This window comes from Pelodiscus sinensis, chromosome 6 (assembly GCF_052426305.1).
Source record: "Pelodiscus sinensis isolate ZL-2025 chromosome 6, ASM5242630v1, whole genome shotgun sequence".
NCBI classification, from domain to species: domain Eukaryota; kingdom Metazoa; phylum Chordata; order Testudines; family Trionychidae; genus Pelodiscus; species Pelodiscus sinensis.
The window spans coordinates 88133386-88155364 of NC_143057.1; the positions used below are offsets into that span (position 1 = coordinate 88133386).

A 21979-nucleotide genomic window follows, 5' to 3' on the forward strand; every position below is an offset into this window, starting at 1 on the left:
ATTGGCACATCACTACACAGACTACTATGGCCCTACTCCTCACTGGGATCCAGCATCTTGCTTGGACACAAGAATCATTTGCAAAAGTGACTAGAGCACCCCACATTCCTCTTTGGTCCCTCTGCTTCAAGAGGTGGAGTTGGCATTTTCTTCCCTAACCAGCAGGGGTTTCTGTGTCAGGATGTGCTCTTCTTCCTACAGGACCTAACACTTCATGAGTTAGAGTAGCACCTCGACTATGACATCCTGCCCTGTCAGCTGAACAGCAGTATCACTGGAAGCCTGCTTCCTCAGCCTCCCTAAAGAGGAACAGCAGCTACCCTGATCCTCACCGCTAGATCAGAGAAAATATGCTGTGGGAGGAGGCAGTCTTCCACTTGATCAGTAGTGTCACTCTGGCAATTTATGTGTGAATGAAGCTAGCAACAGAATGAAAGGATCAATGTGAGAAAGAGAAGGTGCAGGTAAGCCAGCACACAGGCACGTAACTGAGCCATTAGCACGATGCGGGGAGATGGGGGAGGGTGCTTTCCCATGTTACTAGGTAAACTGGAGGACTTAAAAACATGCTAGCAAAAGAGATTCATATTGAATCTTACCCTGGAAGATCTCTGTAGAGAGGAGAGTCCTGTCCAGGGATATAAGGAAACAAGAGGGCTGTGTCTACATTGGCACCCCTTTCCGGAAAAGGGATGCTAATGAGACCAGTCGGAATTGCAAATTCCGCGGGGGATTTAAATATCCCCCGCGGCATTTGCATGAACATGGCTGCCGCTTTTTTCCGGCTCGGGGCTTTGCCGGAGAAAAGCGCCAGTCTAGACGGGATCTTGCGGAAAATAAGCCCTTTTCCACAAGATCCCTTATTCCTAAAGTAGAATAAGGGATCTTGCGGAAAAGGGCTTATTTTCCGCAAGATCCCGTCTAGACTGGCGCTTTTCTCCGGCAAAGCCCCGAGCCGGAAAAAAGCGGCAGCCATGTTCATGCAAATGCCGCGGGGGATATTTAAATCCCCCGCGGAATTTGCAATTCCGACTGGTCTCATTAGCATCCCTTTTCCGGAAAGGGGTGCCAATGTAGACACAGCCGAGGAGAAATCAAGAATAAACAGAAATGGCTGATCAATGTTATTGAATTAATTTCTGTGTAGCTCCTCAAACAAATGCCTGTATATCTTATTTAATATCTTTTTGGCAGCCATGCTCCAGATTATTGGAGATGACCTCCCAGACGGAGTTGAAATAACCTACAGGATGGATGGTAGCCTCTTCAATCTGGGCCACTTCAGAGCCAAGACCAAGACCACAATAATGTCAGTAGTAGAACTCTAATACACTGATGATATCCAGGTCAGTGCCACCTCACAAGATGGGCTCTAAGCAATCGTTGACATTTTCTCCATGGCCTACCACAGGTTGGGACTGATTTTCAATGCACGAAAAACCAAGGTTCTCTTTCAGCCAACACTCATCATATCTGAACCAACCATCATGGTGAACTACCAAGTCCTGGTGAATGTCAACAGCTCCCCTTATCTCAGAAGCTATCTGTCCAGCAATGCTGACATCAATGATGTAACATGCCACTGAATCTCCAGCGCCAGCGCAGCTTATGGATGTTTACAGAGGCAAGTCTTTGATGACTGTGATGTTAAGATGCTGACCAAGACTGATGTTTACAATGCCAGAGTCATCCCAAGGTTGCTGTATGGTGCTGAAGCCTGGATGCCCTCTAGATGACATATTAAAGATCTGGAGAAATTCCGCCAAAAGTACCTGAGGAGAATATGGGGCATCACGTGGCAGAACAGACAGACCAACATTAGTATCCTCACAGAGGCTGACTCTTGTAGCATTGAGGCAATAGTTGCCCACAGGCAGCTACGATGGTCTGGTCACATGGTCAGGATGCCTGACACATGCTTGCCTAAACAGATTTTCTATACTCAGCTAAGGACCAGAACGAGGTTTTGTGGTGGGCAGAGGAAGCACTACAGGAATGTTCTTAAGAACACCTTGATAAAGTGTGGCATTGACATTGACACCTGGGAGAGGCAGGTGAAGGATCGCGTAACATGGAGGACTACCATCAAGGATGGTGCCCAACACTTTGAGGTCAAGCGACATCTCCGTGAAGAAGATCAGAGAGCCCGATGTAAGGAGCGTGTCCAGGCCCATATTGGCACCACTGGTGTTGGCGCTGCTGCAGATAGAGATCTCATATACAACCACTGCCAGAAAGTGTTCCTTGCCAGAATTGTCTTAATTTCTCATCTACACACTCAACAGTTATAGGTGTCCAAGGGGAAATCTTACTGAATTCGAGGGATAAGAGAGAGAGAGAGAGAGAGAGAGAGAGAGAGAGAGAATTTCCCACCTTTCCATTCAGAGTGCAACATATTAATTTACATGTTTTTATGAAGAAAGGTGCAGGATAGTATAGTGGAGTCTGTGGTTTATATGTTATTGTCGCTAAACAGTATCTGCGTACACGGAATCAGAATCCCTATTACATGGGACACATTCATAGAATCATAGAATAATAGGACTGGAAGGGACCTCGAGAGGTCATCGAGTCCAGCCCCCCGCCCTCAAGGCAGGACCAAGCTCCGTCTACACCATCCCTGACAGATGTCTATCTAACCTATTCTTAAATATCTCCAGAGAGGGAGATTCCACCACCTCCCTTGGCAATTTATTCCAATATTTGACCACCCTGATAGTTAGGAATTTTTTCCTAATGTCCAATCTAAACCTCCCCTGCTGCACTTTAAGCCCATTACTCCTTGTCCTGTCCGCAGAAACCAAGAGGAACAAATTTTCTCCTTCCTCCTTGTGACACCCTTTTAGATATTTGAAAACCGCTATCATGTCCCCCCTTAATCTTCTTTTTTCCAAATTAAACAAGCCCAGTTTATGAAGCCTGGCTTCATAGGTCATGTTTTCTAAACCTTTAATCATTCTTGTCGCTCTTCTCTGTACCCTTTCCAATTTCTCCACATCTTTCTTGAAATGTGGCGCCCAGAACTGGACACAGTACTCCAGCTGAGGCCTAACTAGTGCAGAGTAGAGCGGCAGAATGACTTCACGAGTTTTGCTTACAACACACCTGTTGATACAACCTAGAATCATATTTGCTTTTTTTGCAACAGCATTAATTAAAGAAAAGTGCTACAGTTCCATAGCCAACACAAACCAACTCATTTCAAGTGCCAACTTTGTCTCCCTTGTTATCTGGGAATGGCTACTCTGACTGGAACCCTATATACCACATAGAAATTAAAATGACTGAATAAATACATGTTATTACAGAATCAAGCTTTTCCTACCCATGCTGATAGACATTCAGACTGAAACCTGACAAAGAATAGTTCCACCTGACTGTTTTATTAAAATAGATTAAAATAATATCTTTACATCTTTATGTAATAAAATAGTGAATCAAACACGGGAGTCTGCCAGCACGAAACTCTGCCTACACCATATTGCCCCTACTGTGACCATATTATGTGCTGGATCACTTTTAAACTTTCCATGAGAGAACTGTGACCCACAGTTTGGGGAATACAGTATCTTTGGCTAACTCTTGATGGAAAGATGATGTTTGCCCAAGAGGTTAATTGGTGTGGTTTAGGTGGCCAAGGAACCTAATTTGTGCCTTGCAGATTTCCCCCACAGAAGTGACAAATGTAATCTAGGAGGTTGGCTAGTCTGTTGTGCCTTTTCTTTCCTCCTTTGTTCATTCTCTGATGAGCATGTCTGTTCTCCTCAAAGTGAGCCGTGGCTTGGTGTATGGTGTGGCACACTGTTCTGTTCCACACTAAGACTGCCCAGTATATTGAGTTGATGCATCCCTGTTTAAGGTGCACCTTCAGTATGTCCTTGACATGCTTCTGCTGCACTCCACAAGCCCTTCATCCCTAACGTGACTGAGAAGAATACTTGTATCAGGAACCGTGACAGGCATACATACACAGTGGCCAGCCCAGCAAAGTTGTCTTCACAGCCACTGAGTACTAAAAGGTCCTTTAAATGTGCCTTAGACAACACTGGGGTCTTGTTAAGTTTGGACTGTAGTTAGTCAGGAGGTTTGCCTCAGACCTGCTTTCCAAGGGGGACCCTACCAAGAGTACAAAATCTCCAGATGATGAAGCTCTCAGAGGCTTTAGTCCAAGTCTCTCCACCTCTCCCTGCAGTATATCAGGGAGAAATAGATTATCACATAGCACTGAAATGGTGCCTAATGTGGTGAACTCATTTTTACCATTCTCTTTTCTGGAGTATTTATCATGCTATTATTTCACTTCAGTTACTTTTAGGTGGAATAGGGATGAAGTGAGAAGAAACCCATTTATTTAAATATTTCTCACTTCCACAATGCTTTTTACTCAAGATTACAGAGGAATCTACACTACCATAAATCAATTATTTATAAATGGAAAAACAGTTTGCATGAAGGTTAATGCAGCATAATCAGAGCCTTGAGTATGACCTGACAACAGATGTGCACCGTTTTAATAGGTCACTTCCAGATTAACTGTATAGATTACAGTTAATTCTAATGAGTATATGAATCACTGGCACACTGAGGACTGCTAAAAATGTTTGCTTTCCACCTGTTAATTTTTCAGTATCAGAAATGTATGAAAACTTTTAGAGCAGGAAATTTGCAATATATAAATTCTAAGGCTATGTCTACACTGCAGGCTTCTTGAGCAAGAACTGTTTGTGCAAGAGTTCTTGTGCAAAAGTTCTTGCGCAAGAGAGCATCCACACTGGTGAGACGCTCTTGCGCAAATACCTCCCCCCTGGAACCACTCTGGACAGGGCAAAAGGTCACTAGTACCTTCCACGGTGGGTGCCAGAGCCCCGCTGAGACACATGCTTAAAGGGATCTCCCTGGACAGCCGTTTTTCTGCTGATGCATGCTTTGGGTCCTCTTGTAGGGACTGAAAGCTGTAGCAGTGCTTGTTGTGGTTGCCCCGAGCCTCTTTGGACACCACAGCTTTTGCCCTAGTGCCTTTGGGGACTTTGCCATCGTCGTCTTGTGCCATGGAGCCAGAGATGGCCCTGTGCCTGAAGGCACTGGGGCGGGGATGGGGGAAGCCCTGTCACCCAGGGAGTTGTGCCATTTCTCCTCATATACCCCTGCTGGGGGGGGGCTTCCGGTGCGAGGGGGCCCTGGTGTGTTTGGGGGGAGAGGGTATCAGAAGGGGGTGGGCACCCCCCAAGGGATCATGCACCCGCCTGGTCTCATTCTGTGCATTCCCTGTGTTTCTATGTGCCCTTCTGCAGGTTTCCAAGCCATCAACAAAACAACATCCTCCTCAAGAGGGTCATCCGCCTGAGCAACGTGGACGCAACCGTGGCTGGCTACACTGCCCTGGGATTCCCCAACTGTGGGGGAGCCAAGGATGGGACCCACATCCCCATCTGGGCGCCGGAGCATCGAGTGGCCCACTTTATCAACTGGAAGAGGCACTTTTCGATGGTGCTCCAGGCCCTTGTGGACTACTGTGGCCACTTCACAGACATTTATCTGGGGTGGTTGGGCAGAGCACATGACACCCACATCCTAAGAAATGCCAGCCTGTTTTGCAGGCCGAAGGCAGGCACTTTCTTCCCCCAGTGGGAATTGACAGTTGGGAATGTCCACATGCCACTGTGCATTGTGGGGGACGTGGTCTCCCCCTTGATGCTGTGGCTGATGCAGCCATACTCCGGATGCATGGACCTCAGCTGGGAACAATTCAACCTGCACCTGAACCTGGCCTGCAACCAGGTGGAGTGCGCCTTTGGCCGCCTGAAGGCAAGATTCCGTTGCCTGCTCACCTGTCTCAAAATGGGTGAGCAGAACATCCCGGAAGTGGTCGCAGTATGTTGTGTGCTGCACAATGTTGTGGAATGGAATGGAGAGGCCTTCCCTCCAGGGGTGGATGGCAGGCTCGGCCAGTGCCTGGGCCATGCGGCCAAAGATGACAGCGTACTGGCGCCGGGACCAGGGGTCCTGGAGAGCTTCCTCCTGGCCTCACAGATCGAAGAGGGCCTCCACCTCTGCAGTGGACCAGCATGGGGCACGCTGCTTTGTGCCCCTCCGGGCCTGTTGGGAGCCCTGGGGTGGCTCCTGGGATGGGGGTGCAGGCTCTTGATGTGGCTCAGGGGCAGATATGGCCTGAGCTGACGCACTCAGAGCTATGTGGTGGAGCTACTGGCTGTGGTGCTGCTGTCATGTGGCTTCTGCAAGATGCCTGGGCCATTAAGTGGGGGACCGGCAAGCAGGAACTAGCGAATTGTGATTGTTGGTACGGAGTGTCCAAACGGCCACCTGCGTTTTTTCCTGGGGGCCAGTTTTTGCGCAAAAACTCCCTGTAGCCTGTCCACACTGTCTTCTTGCGCAAGAGCTCTTGTGCAAGACAGCTTATTCCTCGTACCAAGCATCAGAGGTCTTGCGCAAGAAGCCCTCTCTTCCAACACTCTACTGTATATTTTCTTGCACAAGAATGCGCGTGCAATATAGACGCTCTGCAAGTTTTTGTTCAAGAACAGCCATTCTTGCACAAGAAGCCTTTAGTGTAGACATAGCCCAGGGCTACGTCTACACTGGCATGATTTTCCGGAAATGCTTTTAACGGAAAAGTTTTCCATTAAAAGCTTTTCCGGAAAAGCGCGTCTAGATTGGCAGGACGCTTTTCCGGAAAAGCGTCCATGGCCAATCTAGACGCACTTTTCTGCAAAAAAGCCCCGATCATCATTTTCGCGATCGGGGCATTTTTGCGAAAAACACTACTGTGCGGTCTACACTGGCCCTTTTCCGGAACAGTTTTCCGGAAAAAGACTTTTGCCCGAACGGGAGCAGCATAGTTTTTCCGGAAAAGCACTGATGATTTTACATTAGATCGTCAGTGCTTTTCTGGAAATTCAAGCGGCCAGTGTAGACAGATGGCAAGTCTTTCCGGAAAAGCAGCTGATTTTCCGGAATAACTTGCCAGTGTAGACACAGCCCAGATGTTTCTAGCATGTCTACTGTTATTTTAATTAAATATGTAAGTCTAAATCCTTATCCTATTACTTTTAATGTAGAGTAACTAGGCCTGTCTAGAAAAGGTACACTTCCGATTTCCAGTACCAAGCAGGGCATGTTTGGAGCATTTTTATATGATGGCCACATTCCATCCTGACAAATCCTATGCAACTCCTCTGCCAATGGCAGTCTGATGATCCCTGCTTCATCCTATACTGTATATTCTTGACTGGAAGAGTAGACAAGGAATGATGCACTCTAGGATTCCTGGACCTTGTTAAAATACACTAGAATGATTTTTTAAAAAAATAACAAAACTAAAGACATTCTCACCAAATCAGTGTGGCTAATCCAATCTTGCTATTTCTATAATAATTGGGCATGCAAATCACTTGTATGGTAAACAAACTTCCAGTATTTATGCATCTTTGGTTTGGTTTTAGATTCTGACCACTGAAATAAAATTAAGATATAGGAAACTGGTTTAGTCTAACTATGTCTGGCTATACTTGGTAACAATTGCTTCCTATTCTTACAAGGAAAATTAGTCATTACATTGCAACCTTTTCCATTTAGTTTGTCACTCTAAATATATAATGTAAAATAAAATTCCATTTTGAAGATACATTATAACTCACAATGGAACAAATATAGAGAAAATGGAAAATGGAGAAAAAGTAGGTTAATATGCAAGGGAGTGGTAAATAACAAGTCTAAGATCATGGTAAATTTAAACCTGGTTCTATCTTTTCTCAGTTTTAAAAGAATATTCACTCTAAGCTTTTTAGGTAAAATGGAATTTTCTAGAGAGATTAACTATTTAGCCAGAAAGAAGGTTTCAGCTGTGCAGAGCAAAGTGTGACCTGGTAGGCTTACACAGGACACATGAGCTCTTTAGCTGTATACTGGCTCTGATACCAATTCCCTCTGTGTCCTTGGGCAATGAACACAACCTCTTTTTCTCAGTGTCCCAGCATTAATAAGATGGGGATAATGACAGTCTATACCTTAATTACAGGAGAATTGTAGTTTTGTTAGATCTAAATCAGAAGATATGCTGTCCCAGGGAGAGTGTCCTTAGGCATTACATGTGAGAGAGGCATAATTAACCAAACATCCTGACTTTAAGCTAAGGACCAAATCTAAATCCTTTTTAAGAGCAAGATAGGGACAATATCCATCTTGTGTTTATCTACTTGCTAACTGACCTGACCATGGGAGCTGCCACTAAAAGGTGTCAGCTAACACATGGTAACTAACCACAAGGCAAAATTAGAGTAAAAAGCAAGATAAATGGAGTTTTCACATGGAGAGGGCTTAACCAGTGTGTTAACCAGTAAATATCTTTATTCAAGCCCAAGTTCATAGTTTCGAACTTGTAAATGAACCCTAATTACAAGTTAGACACTATCAACTTGGGCTTGAGCAAAGATATTAACTGGTTAATGCACTAAAAAGGTAATTTCCTCGCCTTTTATAGTCACATTTCCACATCAAATTCTATGTATGGAACATATATATTATTTAGCTTCATTAACCTTGGTTTCACAATTGACATGTAACTGCTTTTGCTGTTATATATACCCTTGATTCTCTAATTTTCACTCCACTTCATCTGATGAAGTGGATTTTACCCACAAAATCTCATGACTGAATATATTTGTTAGTCTCTAAAGGTATGTCTACACAGCAACACTATTTTGAAATAACTAGCGTTATTTCATAAGAACGTAAGAATAGTCATACTGGGTCAGACCAACGGTTCATCTAGCCCAGTATCCTGTCTGCCGACAGTGACCAAGACCAGATGCCCCAGAGGGAGGGAACTGAACAGGTAATCCTCACGTGATCCCTCCCATCACCCATTTCCAGACAAACAGAAGCTAGGGACACTGCTTGCTAGCCACAGCAAGCAGTTATTTTGAAATAATGTTGAAATACTGTCAGGCTGGAGGACGTCTTACTCTGACTCCTGTAACCATCATAGTACGAGAGGTAAGGGAAGTCAGAGATAGAGTCCTCTATTTCAAAATAAGTGCCGTGTAGACACTCCCAATTTCAAAATAAACTATTTCGAAATAAGCTACGCAATTGAGCAATTGATGTAGCTCAATCTGTGTCGATTATTTCAAATTAAGCCATGCTGTGTAGACTCACCCTAAGTTGTCACAGGACCGCTCAATTAATTTTTGGTTTTAGTCATTTAAAATCATTGCTCTGGCTGTAGCAGGTCCAGGTTCATCTGCCTCCTGTATTCCTATGCCAGAGTGAGGAATGCAGAAAACTGTGTACTTTCCCCTGTCTCCCTGATAAAGGGGAACAGCTAGTTATGTCAGCCCTCCTGCCCTCCCTAAAGGTTTCCCCGGGGGTGGGAGGCTTGGGGCTCAGGCAATCCTGGGGAGGGGGGTGACTGCATGTGCCAGCCAGGCTCTTTTACCTGCCTGGTGGCTCTGTCTGTTGCATCCTGGTATGAATGGAGGGGGAGCTACAGCTCCCCCTACCCTCCCTAAAGGGTGTTGGGGGTGATGATGGAAGGTTCAGGAATTAGATAATCCTGGATGGGGGGATGGGGATGCATCCCCAGCCAGCCCCTTTAACCTATCTGGTGATTCTGTCTCTTCTATATGGTTTTATGAGAAACAACCCCATTCCAGTCACATCCAATTTTCCTGGCACAACCAACCCTTAACTTTGGTTTATGTTATGATAAGAGGAAACTGCATACTGAACTTGGTGGTCCTAGCTCTTACTGTTTAGGAGGAATTCTCAAACAGATGAAAAGAGGCACAGACAGACAGATTCATGCACAGATAAGCTCTCTGAAAGAAGATTTACCCAGCATTGCTCGGGTCCTTAAATCAAATAAATTTTGTTTTTCTTCATTTAAATAATTGTTCTGGGGTGTAGCTTGGGATGACGGGTTCAATATGCTGCCCCAGCTCTCTCTCACTACAGCAGTTTGGGGCCAGGTGAGAAGCACCTGGCCATGGCTGCTGCAGCTCCAGGGGGCGCAGCTGGGGGAGAGGTACATATCCCCCAGCTGAGAGACATACAGACACACAAACAGACAAACTCTCTGAAATATATAGTAGATAACTGTCCCTTTGTCCTCTCTGCTGGCCCAGTGGTGTTATTGCTGTCTGTCCTCATATCTGGCCAGTTGCTGCCTCCATGTGGCCATTCTACCACATGACTCTTTCCTACCAGATACATTCCTTACCATTTTATGAGAAACAATTGAATTCCAGTCACATCCCATTGGCTTTTCACACAACCAAACTTTACCTTGCTTTACGTAATGATAAGAGGAATCTGTGTATCAAATTTGATGGTTCTCGCTCTTACTGTTTAGGAGTTCTTGAACAAACAGACTCACAGTTGGACTGACAGACAGACACATGCATAGTAAGATTACCAATTTATTATTACCAGTTTATTATTAGTCAGATTTCTATCATCTATTAATACAAATTGCTGCCACTATCTCATCAGGTTTTAGAATATTTGGGTGAAACCAAAGGATTTGCATGAGACATCACCATTCCAAGTAATGTGTCCAAATGTTCTGCCAACTTAGCTTTTCAATGAGCTTAAGATTCTAAGGGGCTGTGTCTACACTGGCCCCTTCTTCAGAATACCCATGCTAATTTAGAACTTTGGAATAGGGAAATGCGCGGGGGATTTAAATATGTCCAGACTGGCACGATCCTCCGGAATAAAGCCCTATTCCGGAGGATCTCTTACTTTCAAGTAGGAATAAGAGATCCTCCGGAATAGGGCTTTATTCCGGAGGATCGCGCCAGTCTGGACGCTCTTTTCCGGCTTTTCCCCAAGCCGGAAAAAAAGCGGCGGCCATGTTTATTTAAACCCCGCGGGGGATATTTAAATCCCCCGCGCATTTCCCTATTCCAAAGTTCTAAATTAGCATGGCTATTCCGAAGAAGGGGCCAGTGTAGACGTAGCCAGGGAGTTTATAATAGGCTGAATTTTTAGTAACTGGAAGATACACAAACTTTTAAAATAATTTCTCTGTGTAATTACTATAAATATTGATGGAGGCCATTGTCATGGTATAGCATTGATGGGTGCCTTGCAGAGTCTAATTCACAGTGTATGTGCCAAGAATATCTTTTGTTTCATGGAGACTGCCATTTGTTTCTTACATTTTCTTTGTACAGTTCCTATTCCTAACCTTTTCTAAGCATACTTTCTTATTTAAAAGGAGAAAAAAGGGAACAAATCATAAAATGAACTTTTCAAAGTATGTATGTCTTCTTACAATTCTGTAGTAAGAATAAAAACCAGTAACTTGGCATAATGAGAAAGTTTAGGCTTCTAAAAATCAAAAAATGAAATACCTCATTCAGAAGAGGTAAATAATGGGTAGCAGAGAATGCAAATATCTTTTAACAATGAAATACTGTAATTGATTGGGTAGACTACTTAGGAATGCTGGCACAAGGACAAATTATATATACATAGCTGCCCAACTGAGCAACGCAACATGAACATCTGCTGCAAGCTGCTATAACCACTGCATTACAACACACTGGAGACACAGACCATACAATATTTTGACATTAATTATTCTTAGTTGGATACTCTTGAATAATTTCAGGTCAGCCCTCCAAATGATATTCCCCTTACCAACTGCGTGGCAGATCATATCCCTCCGTAGGCAGAACATTTGATTGATTTCCTTTCCTGCAGCCAACTGGAGTTACAATTACACTGGACAAGACTCTTTTCTAGAGGAGACACAGTCAAGGCCAGTCAGTATAAAACAAGCTGTGATTTGGACAGACTGTCCTGTTCTTTTGCTCGACCTACCAACTCTACCTACCAACAAGCAGTCAGACTAAAGATATGCATAGAATAAAAACTGTGGAGACTAGTTGCCCCAAGGAGGCTCAGAATGCCTAGCCAAATGGCCAGTTTTAGTTCAGTCTAGGACAGGCATGTCCAAAGTCCGGCCCGCGGGCCAATTGCGGCCCGTGTTCCGGTTTAATAAGGCCCCCCAGGTAATTTTCCAATATCTATCTTTTATGGCCCCCAACGAATCCATATGTATTGAGATGAATACATTGTAAAATCTCAGTTAATGTCAGTTGGTCTAAATCAGTTATAAATATATTTGGACACAACATGTATACTTGGTGTTATGTTCCTGTTCATATTTTTTGAACTTAAAAGTTGACAGACAACCTTTATTACCAATAATATGTAATGTACTTTACAATGTTCCTGACATATATTTCAGCTTCCTGGATTTTTTTTTTCATCTGGCCTTCAGATATGAAAGGCAGAGTGATTTAACACCTGTTTAGATTTGTCATCCATGTGACGAAATGAAAAGTATGCCGTTTGCAATAAACTTTGCATAAAATAGTTAATTTGCATTTAATTGTAATGGTTCAAAGAATGTCAGGCAAAATGGTCGGCCCTCACGCATGTTCACTTCATCAAATCTGGCCCTCTTTGAAAAAAGTTTGGACACCCCTGGTCTAGGATGAATGTGGTGCAGGAATAAATGTTATACAGACAATAGAGTTTTGAGATCAGCTGAGAAAATCCAGGGTGATTTCAGACTTCATACAAGCAGTCTGGATCTGGAGACACATTTTCTGTTATTACAATTCAACTACCTTTACACCGATGGAGAATTTGGCCCCTAGATTTTAAACTCTTGAAGCAAGGGTGAACTATGGGAAAAGATTCAGTGGGTAAATAAATGGGTTGGGGCACCAATGTTAGTGCCATATTTGGAAACCTAGTAGGAAGAGATTTAAGATCCAGATGTTAATTTGAATACAAAGAAAAAAAAAGCTACACCCCAAGCAATTCAGCTCTGATAGTCCTCTGATCCAAGATTCAATCTCTTCCCAATGCAGTGTTCCCGTGCACAGCACATTTTCACAGGTAATTAATCAGCCCCACCCTGTCAGTCAGCTCTATGCATGGCCCCTGAGGCTCTGACTGCACGGAGTTGATTAATCGCCCGTGAAGCTGTGCTGCCACATGGGTTAGATGGAACACTGTCCCAGTACCTTCTGCTTTCTTTCTCTCCTTACTTCATTCCCTTGTATACCACATAACTACATCAGCACTTCCTAAGTGCTGCCTCATGCCCTCCCCAGATTTGTATTCTATCACTCTTACTAGGGAGAAGGTGCAGCAAGGAATCTATCCATTCTCCTCTAGGTCCTGTGCACTGCCATCTTCCTTCTTCTGCAGGCTGAAGGGGCCAGCAAACTGGAGAAGAAAGGATCTATGATGGGGAAAACGAGCTGCTGGAAGTTCTGAAGCCCTGTGGCCAGGGGACCTGGTTAGCAAATGCCAACAATGCCACCCCTTAGATCTCTTGACACTGATGGTAGGAGGGTGGATTAATGTGAAGCAACATTAATCATTTGCTATTGTTAGACAAACACCTCCATTATGAGGTCAGGGATCTTCTCACTCAAATAAACAGAAGTAATTTAAGTACTGAAAAATGTAAATTAAGTCCAAAGCTACTTTTGAAGACTGGTTGTTCCCCAGTATTTTCTCACCCAACCCTGACTTCCTGACTCTGAAACCACTGGGCCTCTCCCAGGAAAGAGGCTCTCGATGAGTCTTTTGTTCAAGGAGGAGCATCTTATGAAACTACTGCCCAACCACTCTGAGGGCTCGATTCTTCACTGTCATAGAGCTTGTGTAGCCACTTATACCTATGAACAGGGCTCGCAGCACCGCGGCAAGCCCCGCTCGCCAGCCGCACTCTCCGGCAATCTGCGCATGCGCAGATCGTGCGACCCCAGCTCTTCCGGGTTGTAATCTACTCGCCACAGGCGAGTAGATTACATAGTTTGTCGAGCCCTGCCTATGAAAACTAAATGCCGAGTGGGTGTAAAACATACCACATCAGAACAATAGAATTTTATGGCCACTTTGCACAGCTGTAAATGAGTACATATGATGGAAGGCACTAGAGAAACAGACCCAATGTCTGTTTTCATTCCTGCCACATTTACCTTCTGCACTTTGCAGTGAGTATTGTGTGTAATATATGCCATCATGTGCCAGCAATGCCCCTCTACAATCTACACTGGCCAAAGTGGATTATCTCTATTCAAGAGTATAAATGGACACAAATCAGAGAGCAAGAACAGTAACATTCAAAAACCAGTAGGAGAGCACTTCAATCTCCTTCGACCAGGGCCGGCCTTAGGCTGATTCGTCCTATTCCCCCGAATCGGGCCCCGTGCCTAAAGGGGCCCTGCGCCCTGAACCCGGAAGCATGGGCAGTGAGTTATATGGGCTAGTGATGCCCATTCTCCAATATTCAGAGCAGGGGGCCCTGCTCCACCAGTATGCAGAGCTGGGTCTCTCCCCCGGCCCTGCCTGGAGCGGGCCCCGCCCCCCATGCATCCTCCCACCACAGCCCCAGAGCTTCCCCCCTGGCCCCAGCCCGTCCCTGCCGTGCACAGCTTTAAGTCCAGCTCCCCCTCACTGGCGTGCACTGCCAGCTGCTGCTGCCATGCACGGCATTCCCAGGTGAGTGGGGATACACCCGGGCATGACGTGACGTCCCGGCCCGGGACTTTAAAACTGCTTGGCACCGCGTTGCACTGCATGGCCTAGCTCCGGGTTCAGAGTCCGGGGACTGCTGGGGCCCGAGCGCAGACTCTGGCCCCACAAAGTGGAAGGCAGAAGGTAAGGTAAGGGGAGGAGGAAGAGAAGGGGGAGGAAGGAGCTTGTGTGGAGGGGGAAGGGAAAAATGAGGGAGGAAGGGGCTTGTGCGGAGGGGGAAGAAAGGGGAAGGCACCAAGAGACAGGGTGGAGGAGAGACAAATGCCAGGGGTCCAAGTGGAGACAAGGAGGAAAAGAGCAGAAGGGAAGGAGTCAGTGGGAGGGGGACAGGGTGATGCTGTGAGAAGAGAGGGTAAGGGCATTGGGGACTAGAGGGGGAAGGGGAAGGTGCTGGGAGAAGGCTTGAAAGAAGGAGTGGGCATGAGAAAGATGGGGATGGAACAAGTCATGTGTGAGGGCACAGAGGGGCATGAGGGAAATGGGGGCAGAGAGTGGTGTGGGGGTGGGCATCAGGGAAAAAGAGGGCAAAGTGGACAGGGGCAGTGAGGGAAGGGGGAGGCACCAGGAGGGTGCAGGGGTAAGGGAAGGTGCAGATGCTAGGGAATTCTGGGGGCGAAGCAGAAGGGCAGATACCTGCAGGGAAGGGACCAGCACCAGAGGAGAGAGGCAGGACAGGTGTGTAGAGGGAGATGTTAGAAGAAGGGATGAGGAGGGGTAGCTAGAGATGATCAGAGTGGGGCTACTGGAGGAGTGGGCACAGGGGGCAGAGAAGGGCTAGTGGAGGGGGGCAGGTCTCAGGAGGGCTGAGGGCAGTGAGAAGGGCAGGAGTCAGGAGGAGGGTGAGGGGTGGGGGGTGCAGCAGGCACCAGGGGAGCTGATGGAGCAAGGAGAGACATGGCAGCAGAGAGAAAAGGTAAAGTTTTATAAAATATTTATTAATAACTTGGGTGTCACAGTGGCACATCCAAACAAGCCACATGAACTCAATACTGGTGCACAACACAAAATTCATTCTGCTCATGGGAGGAAACTCTTAGGCTATGTCCACAATGGGGGCTTCTTGCGTAAGAACATCTTGCACAAGGGTTCTTGTGCAAGAACATGTCCACACTGCCATGTGTGAGCTGTGCTTTTGCACAAGAGCATCCATGGCAGTGTGGACGCTCTCTTGTGCAAGAAAGCTCCAATGGCCATTTTAGCCATAGGGGTTTCTTGCACAAGAAATCCCTGCCAAGCATCCACACTGCCCTCTTGCGCAAGAGAGCTTACACCTGTTAGAAAAGAGCGTAGCTCTTGTGCAGGATGCCTTCTCTTACAACACCATACTGTAAATGCTCTTGTGCAAGAGCAGGCGGGCAGTGTGGATACTCTGTGGGTTCTTGCGCAAGAACGTCTGTACTTGCGCAAGAAGCCACAAGTGTAGACATAGCCTTAGAGGGAACACTTCCCCCAGACTCTCTGCCCCCAAGTTAATGTCACACACATTGGGTTAATGCAGTTGCAGGATAGTTGCATGATGGGGGTTTGGTTGGGGCAAAACTAATCCCTGTTGGTAGGAAGATGGTGGGAAAAGTCCTTCAAGAGGGGTGACGTGACACCTTTTACTTCTGGTTATGTGTCCATCTTGCCCCGAGCGTGTTACCTCCAGAGGCCTAGTTAATGAGGGTCAGGGGGTGTGGCTAATGAGACACCACCAAAAATTATACAAACCTGCCGCCCCTGCCCGGAAGTGTGCTGGGTGCGCTGCGGGAAGGGGTGTCGGCCCGGAGGAGGAATGCAGCAGCTGCCTCCGCCACAGGAGGTGTGAGTTGAGTACAGGGTTTCCCTGCACTTTGGGGTGTGTGTTAGCTACCTCCTGGGCTTTGTGGGGGAAGTAGCTGGGGATTTTTTGTGTGCGGGTTTTGTTTTTTGCTCAACCAAAAAAATTTCTGGGCCCCCTCTTGAAATTTTTGTGTGCGGTGTGTGTGTGTGTTTTGCTCAACCAAAACTGCTGCAGGGCCTCGTCGAAATTGTTTGAATTGGGCCCCGCACTTCCTAAAGCCGACCCTGCTTTGGACACACAGTGGCAGACAACCTGCCATACTTCAGCAAAACACTTCAAAAACAGTCTTCAGCTTGAAACTGCAGGGCTGGAATTAATATGTTAACTTGAATTCAGACTGGGTCTGAAGAGAAAGTGGGAGTGGCTAGCTTACTACAAATAATAATTTTCCTTTTGGTATTCACACCTTCTCATCAGCTGTTGGGAGAGGGCCACATCCACCCTAACTGAATTGACTGCATTAGCACTGATCCTCCACATAGTAACACACACATTTTTGCATGTGTATATATACACCTGTCAATCTGAAGTTTCCACTTCATGCATATGACCAAGTGGACTCTAGCCCGCAAAAGCTTATGCCTCAATATATTTTTTAGTCTTTTAAGGTGCCATAGGACTCCTCATTGTTTTTGCTGAAGTGGACTAACATGGCTACCCCTGAGACTACTCTAGGTCTGTGAGTTACTGAAAGGTAGTCCATATGCTCCTTTTATGCAGGAGGAAGAAGGAGATGCTTATCTCACTCTGGCTGCTTTGTGCAACTTAAATATTGTATAGTTCACAACAGATACTGCGATGGGGTGTCACTCACCTCACGCAAGCAATCACTCTTGGCCAAGTTCATGTTCCTGCACTGCCTGCTATGGCAGCCCTCCTGCAACCCAGCTCTCCAGCTGAGTCTTAGCCTCTTGAGCTCCAAGGAGGAACTGCCTCGCTCTGGCCCAGCAGCTTTCTTTTAACTGGCTTGCTGGGCCCTTACAGGCCGCTTCCTTTGTGCTACTCTAGCTTATCTGGAGGATTTCTCTATGGTTTGCTGGGGCGAGGTATGGCAAAGCTGCAAGCCTCTAGCAGGGGGCTTCGGAGCCTGGTCCACCCCATAACAGATGCCCATTTATAGTCAGAGCAAAATACTAATCAAGAGATGCCAGTGGCTGGAGGGCAAAACAAAAACAGGAGGAGTTATCCTGGGTAGGAGTAAGACAATGAACTTCAGTAAGCAGTGTTTTCTGTACCCAGAAACCAAGTCCTAATGATAAAAGATTCCCTAGTGTAAGATCAAAAGATGGTGGAAATTAAGTTAAAGATTAGAGGTTGGTTAAGAAAATTTGAGTATGAGAGATCTTCTTAACCTCTTTCAAAATATATCCAATAGAATAGATAAAATGGAAGCAACTTAAGAATGTACAATCAGAAAGAATCTCAGCTCCTTTTAACAAAATAAATTACCAGGGCATCCAGGCAAAATCTGTGGGGACTATATCCCGTTACTCTGACCTATAAGCCACCCTGAGCGATAAAGGATAATAATTCTGGATAAATTAGGCCTAATTAAACAATTTATGGTGTGGTTTTGCATAACTCTTTTTCAGTTGAGGCCCTAAAATAGATTGATTAGATTAACCTGATTGGGATTCCAGTGATATGCCCATCAAAACTGTTTCATGAAATACTGCTGGTCTTAAAAGGAAATCCAATAATTTGAACTTTAGGAATTACTTATTTCAGTTTGATTTAGTTTTCCTTCAAGAACCTTGACTTTCTAAGGATAAGTCCATTTATTTATTGAGTTTTATTTTTTTTTTTTTAGAAAGAGGAGTGAAGCAGGCTGAGAGATAGATTTGGAAGTGGTCTGGCCCTTCTCATTTCTACTGAATTAAAAATCACAACTAGGAAATTAACACCTGATAATTCCTGTTTTCAGGTCTGTAGTATTATTTTAATGGATATTTCTATTCTATTAGTCCTGAATATTTATTTGCTCCTTTTGAGCTTCCTCTTTTATAATGAGTCTTTGAGGGAAGGGCTTGAATCTCATATTGATTTGCTTATAGAAGAACTTCCAAAAGAAAGCTATTATTTTGGGAAACTTTAATGCCCAACTCAGCTCCAGAGATAAGGAATTGTTTTATTTTTTTCCTCCTGCTCAGTTAATGGGATGCTACCTTCACATAGACTATGTCTAGACTACAAAGATAAATCGGAAAAAGAAACGCAATTTGTGATATGCAAAATTGCGTATCTTTTTCCGATCTACTTCCAAAAGAAGATTTTCTGAAATTTGGCCCATCTACATGGGCCCAAATTTCGGGAAAAAAACCTTCTTTCAGAACACCCCTTCTTCCTCGTAAAATGAGGTTTACAGGGATGCTGACAAAACGCATCTACTTTTCCAACATTTTGGGGGGAAAATCAACGTGTTCCTTGGATGTGGCAGAGCTTTTCCAGGATTTCCTTAATCCTAGACATTTGAAGGAGATGGTGAATGCAATAAAGTATATATCCCATACAGGCTCTGAAGGGGTTAACTGAGCTGATTGCAGTTGGAGGCCCACAAAAGGTGAACCCCAGCTAGGAGAGGATCTGGGTGGTGTCTATAAAGAAAAGTAAAAAGGGCTGCAGGGAGAGAGGGAATGGATATAGGGTTGCCAACTTTCTCATTATCGAAAACCAAACATCCCGGGGCCCCTCCTTCCCTTCCCAAAGCCTCCTCCCCCCTTTCTCCCTCCCTCCATTGCTCACTCTCTACCACCCTCCAGTCACTTATTTTCACTGGGCTGGAGCAGGGGATTAGGGTGTAAAAGGGGGTAAGGACTCTAGCTGGGGATGCAGGATCTGGGGAGGGGCGGATGCTGAGTAGTCTGGGGTACAAAAGGGGCTCCAGACTGCTACTGAACGGTTCAGAATGCAGGAGGGAGCACGTGCTCCGGGAGGGAGATTGGGTGTATAAGGGAGCTCAGACTCGCACAAGGAGTTTGGTTACGGGGGGCAGGTGAGGTTTCTGGCTAGGGTGTGGGATCTGGCTAGAACTAAAGTCAAGAATATAAAATCCTTATGTTTAGAAAGGAAAATTTTGAAATCAAATGTATATAACCATTGTCTGCGCAATAAAGACATCGCATGGCTCTCTTGTTTAAAGAGTATCCATGGTTACAAGGTATACAATATTTTGAACAATAATGTGTTACGGAGGGCTTTCATGGCTCTCTGCTTCCAAGCCACAATGTCAATGTATTTGGATGGGAGCTATTATGTAGGGGAAGGCAATGCCTTTCCAAACTGCCAGCTTGGCCCTACTCACACTTCACTCTCAGCTCCATCCCCTGTCGTGCATCTCCCCCAGGGCTGTCTGGGACTCAGCCCAGCTAGGGCTGTACCACCAGCTCTCCAGGGCCAGGGAAGGCTGGGTCCTCACACCTCCTGTCCTTCCCCCTGTGCTCTGGCCAGAGCTGTGCTGCCCATTCTCCCCCTTGTGCTCTCGCTGGGGCCGTGCACGGCCCTCCCTCCCTTCTCCCCTGTGCTTTCTTGATCTTAGGGGGTGGGGGTGAAGGCTGGGGCTGCACATTGTCCACTGGAGAAGGGGTGACCTGCCCCTTCAGAGTGTGGGGCGGGACTTGGCTCCCATGAGCCTTGGGTGGAAGGGTCAAGGTTAGCAGCTTGGTTCCCCCAGTCCTAGGTTCACTCGCTGCCCATGGAAGCCATGCTGGCATAGACAGCAAATTGTCATTGTTCATATAGGTCTGGGCAGGTTGAAGATTTACCCCATTATTTACTTCCTTAAAGCTTATACTGTTACTTTAGAAACAAATGTTTAACCCCATTCTTGGCCCAGATGCACGGGATCAACAACTAAAATACTCGCTATATAACAAAAATGTTTAATTAATATGATGGCTGCCCTATTTGCACACCTCTGGCATATTGTTTTATGGGGTGTGATTTTAAAAGTTTAATTTAACTTGGAAGAAGAGTTAATTTGGTGTTTTTTCTTTTCAATTTCAACATTCATGTTTTACTGTGATGTGTTGATTTTTAAGTGTGTATTTATTTTTGTACATTATGGCCTAAGGCTAAGATGTTATATTAATAAATAATATTAAATCACTGTGTTTATGTGCAGGAAATAGGACTATTCCTAATAGGAAATAACCTTCAAGACGTCAAATATTGGCTCACAACATAGGTCATTAAGTTTAAAAATAGAAGCGCAAAATGTTTAATTATCTATAAATATCTTTCTACAAACAAAACTATTCAGTTGTTGCAATTGGTATCCAGAAGATGGCACTGTTGTGTATAATTTAAAGGAAAATTGAAAATTCAGGTCCATAAGAATTTTGTATCATTGTATTCTTGGTGATCAATAAATATTACTTTAATGAAAGCTATCTGGAGTAATATGTAAGTTTTTCCACTAAAACAGGAAGCTAGTTGAGTGTTCCTAATAGTAAAAATGGCCTGTTTGCTGAGTGTTACATAGAGATTATATCATTTTAATCTTTAATTGTTTATTTTAAAACCCTTTGCAAAGCTTATGAACAATTATTCCATTAGAAATAAGTCTCTGTGAATTATGGAGATGGAGATGATGGAGGAGGAGGAAAGGAGGGAAAATTTCCCCTTCAAAATAATCTTTCCTCTTACTCTAAAAATGCAGGAACTTTCCAGCCAGTGAATGTATTTTTCAGTCTCCCTTTTTTTTTTTTTTTTGCACCACATTTTTGCTGATTACAACACACTGTGTACTTTGCTCTTTGCCTGTGAGGCCATCAGTGAGGCCTCACCCCTTTTAGAAATTTTACCAATAAGCACTTGCCGTCCTGCCACCGCCCTCCTATTCCCCACTCTGTCTTCTCTTAATCAAGGCAAATGTAATTCCTATAAATGCTCCAAAATGGTTACTGAAAATCTGGCCATGACAACCTATAGAAAATAGACTATTTTAAAAATGTTGTATTAGTTTGTCATAATCAACCTTTTTATGTGAATGAGTGCTTTACAGTCCAGTTACAATGCCTTCATATTTATACCATATCAATACAGTATTCAACTGGGATATAGAAATGTTATGCCTCTACATATATAAGGTGCAATGTATTCTGAGATTCTAAATCCTGATATTTGCCTTGGAATCCCCCTCTTCCAAAGCTTTAATTTAAAAAAAGTGTCCATATTGTTGCAAAGTTAACCATGAAAATGTGTAAACTGAAGCAATGGGGCTTGCAGACTGCTTTTTGCAATACTTCTGAGAGATGTCAGTTGCCCAGTTCACGGGAATAGGTTGTTAATTTAAAAATCTAAAGTTGACAATATAAATAACAACGTTTAACTATTCCACAATAGATCAGTTTAGAGAAATACCTAGCTAAATGTGCTTACTGTATACTCTCAAGGGGTATGTCTACACGTGCACCCTAGTTACTCCTCAAAAAATGAGGAGTAACGTTAGTTCGAACCAAGGGGTTTGATTGGAACTAAAGCAGCCGGAGCGCACTTTCACTTTTGAATCAGCTGGCATTCAGAATAGCGTACGGCCGAGATTATGCTAATGAAACATGGGATATTTAA

General features: G+C 44.8%; 1 protein-coding gene across 3 annotated transcripts in view; it reads right to left on the reverse strand.

Annotated features, from left to right (window-relative positions):
- DMGDH (dimethylglycine dehydrogenase) overlaps positions 1 to 21979 on the reverse strand; it is a 69404-nt gene that overhangs the window by 2691 nt on the left and 44734 nt on the right. The window contains exon 15 of one of the 3 annotated variants that reach the window (XR_012904868.2): positions 11665 to 11765. The exons of the other annotated variants lie outside the window; for them this stretch is intronic. The gene's annotated coding sequence lies outside the window, so the exon portion shown is untranslated. The remainder of the gene's footprint in view (positions 1 to 11664; positions 11766 to 21979) is intronic. 3 annotated transcript variants of the gene reach the window in all.